Raw genomic sequence first — 4,265 nt, 5'->3', positions numbered from 1 at the left:
AGCTATCACCATTTGCTGCTACTGTTGCGCACTTAGTAGACACATTTACACACATAGGTACATATATGCTTATACATATGTATGTATATACGGAGCTGCAGGCACTTGCCATGACACAAATTCACGGTTCTCCAAATATTGGCAAACTGGCAAATAATTCTAAATAAGAAGAAATATTGCAATTCTGAATTTTGAATGAAGAAGCTTTGCTTTGAGAAATATGCGCTTGCGTTTATGAATGAAATTTTGTGGTATTAACCAGTTAGCTGTGTCGCCCCATTTACATACATACACTGCGTCACGGAAATCGAACGATGGCGAGTATGGTCGTCAAGCGCAGAGTAAGTGTCGCTGTTAAAGAATTGGATGAAACAGATAAGTTTATTTCATAAAACTGCCAATTTTATTACTAATATTTATTTATTTCACTTATGTTAATCAAAAATGTAAAACTACAAAGTTCAAAATTTATTTTTCTGTTGTAGATTGGTATTCTCGGAAACAAGGTACCACACACAAAGGCACATTGCAAACAGAACACCAGTAATGAGATTCTTCCCTGATCTTATGTTTATTATAACAAAGGGAACGTCTTCGTGCGGGGTTGCTTGTACTCGAAATTCCGGGTATATAATCTGGAAAATAATTCCCCAGTAATTGGGTTACTTAATGTGTAGATTGTCGCATTGTTTGTGTTTTCTCGTTGTATTGGATACGTCGCAATAGTGTCCTCAATAAATTCCATCAAAAAGCTTATTCGAGTCCGGCACTCGAAGTGTAACCAATTAAAAAGGCCAAAAATTCAGTTTGGAAAACTACTTTTATTCAATTTGAAGCAAAAAAATAATATAAAATTAAGAATTAATTTACTTTTGCTCGATATGATCACCTTTTGCCTTGACTATAGCCTTAAGACGGTCCAGAAGCAAAACGCAATGACTTTTTCAGTGCCTCAAGATTGGTGAATCTTTTAGTTCGGACCTTGCTCTCCCCAAAATGGCCCAAAGAGAATAATCCATCGGACTCGCGTCTGGTGAATTTGATAGCCATTGTGTGAACATTATGAAGTTCGGAGCGTTGTTTTTTAATCATTCATGGTTCACTCGAGCTTTGTGAGACAGTGCCCGTTCCTGTTGAAACGTCCATGGTTTGTCACCGAAATATTTGTCTGCCCACGGCTCCAAAGCAACCTCCAGTTTGCCTTTTGGCTCTTGTAAGGCTTGATTTTGAGATCATTTTTCAGTATTCGGCGGATGCTACGGTAAGATATTTTTAGTTCTTTCGCCATTTGATTGGCACTTCGTCGCGGGTCGGGGATTTCGCTCAAGTCGCTTCTTCACTTTTGGAACCATTTCACGTGACATTGCAGTCTTTTGACGACCACCTCCGTTACGTTCCGACTTTATTTACTTTAAGGTACTCGAGCTCACGAACAATCGCTGAAAACCCATTTGAAATCCATTATATATATATATATATATATATAATTGGCGCGTACACCCTTTTTTGGTATTTGGCCGAGCTTCTTCTCCTATTTGTAGTGTGCGTCTTGATGTTGTTCCACAAATGGAGGGACCTACAGTTTAAAGCCGACTCCGAACGGCAAATATTTTTATGAGGAGCTTTTTCATGGCAGAAATACACTCGGGACCTACAGTTTAAAGCCGACTCCGAACGGCAAATATTTTTATGAGGAGCTTTTTCATGGCAGAAATACACTCGGAAGTTTGCCATTGTCGAGAGGCGACCGCTATTAAAAAAACGTTTTTCTTAATTTTGGTGTTTCACCGAGATTCGAACCTGCATTCTCTCTGTGAATTCTAAATGGTAATCACGCACCAACCCATTCGGCTACAGCGACCGCGTTTACTCTCGGCAAAATGCTTCCGCGCGTTTGTCAACAATGCTCTGGACTGTCATTTAGCCAACTAACAGACAGATTATGCTCCGTACTTCTTGAGCCGTGTTCTTGCTGAGGAGTACGCTATGAAGAATACCATCGCTCAAATCCACGCCGCCCATTTTTTTTATTAGTCAATCACTACTTCTGGTTTTTCGTTATTATTTTCCTTTTTTCTATTTGCATAGTGTCGTCATTACGTAGGGTGCTTGCGAGATAAACGTTCTTCTTATCTTTCCATTTCATACACATTATTTTTTGTTGAAACCTAACAATGTTCGCCTTTTCTAATAGGCGTTTTTGTTATATCTGAAGGAATGGCAGTCCTATTTTTGAGAATGGTTCCAACCACATCCGTCTTATGCTCGCACAATTCTTTTATCAGTGGAATGCTAGTGTACCAATTGCCTATGTATAGTCTATATCCACGATCTAAAAGATCGCTGAATAATTGAAGCACAATACGTGCAAAAATTGGAAATTCTAAATAACGCTGGTCATAATCGGGACCTTTTCGGGTATATATGTACATAAAAATTCCATACATATCCAGACACACTATCACATAAAAAAATATTCATACCGAACCGACTTCGTTTCAACGGAATATACTGCTTGCAGGATAATCGTCCTTTCCACATTAGCAGTGACTATACAAATATCAAGTTGCGGAATATATAAACTTTTCTACAATATTGTCATAAACCGTTTTGATTTTAGCCAACTTGGTTCTTGGCGTTCTCTGATCTTGAAACTAATTATTTTCAAAGTGGAGAAATTTGCACAACATTTGTAATGTTGGCTTTTTACGATGCCCAATAAAGCATCTAATCTTATTGTTATCCATCGGATACTATTTATTCAACCTTGAGCCTCGTCTTAGTAAAAATTGATTAGAATATAAATTCGTTTACTCTACTACATATAATACTAATAAGCTCATCATGATTATATTCTTCAATATAGAACTTTGACTTATTTCTAAAAATCCTTGGTACGATTTGTTACAAACCACGCTTCGCAGAAAATTCAAACTCTATATTTCCTCCCCTGATATTCCACAGAGCATTTGTACCCCGATCGTCCATCTCACTATCGTTGTTGTTCTGAGAGTCAATTATACTGGAATTTCAGGATCGCTCTCTTCATCAGTAATGTTTTCAGAGGACGATGAAAATGCTTGCAACCGCTTCTCTGCATTGTGGGCGAAGTCACGTCATCGTCGCTGTAAAAAAATAGTAATTTACAAATATTTTCTAGAAAACTTTATCATTTTTTTAATATCAAGGATGATAGATTTACAAGGTTTGATCTTTAACTAAGCACATGAGCGAAACTGTGTTCATTTTTTTCGTATATCACTAACACAATCTTAATGCCATTTCATTAAAATCATTTCACACATATTCACACACTCGAAACACATATTAATACACTTGTCGTTCAGACGGCAACAAAGTGTCTTTTTTCGTTTATCACCAACACAATCTCTGATTTTTTGTAAACACATCCCATGTGATGTCAGCCCATCGGCTGATTCTGTCAAATCTGCTCAGAGCCAAATAACGGTCTGTGCACACCTGAAAAAAAAAATATTGGCCATGCCGCAATATCGCAGAAGTTATTTCACGCCGAACGTGAACTTAATTTTGCGCTAAAAACAGTAAATAAACATTATTAAACTTTAAGTAGTATTTATTAAATAAAAACTTACTTTTTCCCTTCCACTACAACTCTGCAGTGAAAACTTTTATATTGCCCTTGGTTAGCTATAGTAGTAATGAACATCGGAGTGTCAACATTTTACTGACAGAACTTTGTGTTCTGTTGCATTGTTCACAACAATAACACTTCATCTCACAAAAAGTAACACTGCCGCAAAAAATATTAATGTATGATTATATGTACATTATTTTACTCATAATTAAAAAAAAAATTTGAATATCTAAAGGAACACATTTTTTAATTATTTAAAAATTTAAAGCATCTATGCTATTTATTAGGTACCAAATCTGTTCCTTCTCAGAATGATCATTCTATTATAGAGGCTAGAATCATGGACAAAATCCAGTGCGGCGGCCAGCGAAGTGGTTGAGAGAAAGGTTGGTTGGTTATCGTGCTTTTTTTCAAGTCAATTAGTGCATGCAGTTGACATTTTGCTGATGTGGATGCAAATGCCCCCTAGGAAAGTATTAAATGAGGTATTTTTTGGTAGCGACAGAGGGCCTGCTCTGCTTGGATCGAGTGAACTCGACCAAGAGTATGCGCCAAATAAAAACGTAACAATAAATTGTTTTTAGAAATTTTGTGTATACTTTATTTTGCATATAATCTTGGATTAGGGATATGAAGTTGTACAAAATGA

Source organism: Anastrepha ludens, chromosome 5 (assembly GCF_028408465.1).
Source record: "Anastrepha ludens isolate Willacy chromosome 5, idAnaLude1.1, whole genome shotgun sequence".
NCBI classification, from domain to species: Eukaryota; Metazoa; Arthropoda; class Insecta; order Diptera; family Tephritidae; genus Anastrepha; species Anastrepha ludens.
The sequence above is the reverse complement of the archived record's forward strand: the minus strand, read 5'-3'. Positions refer to the sequence as shown.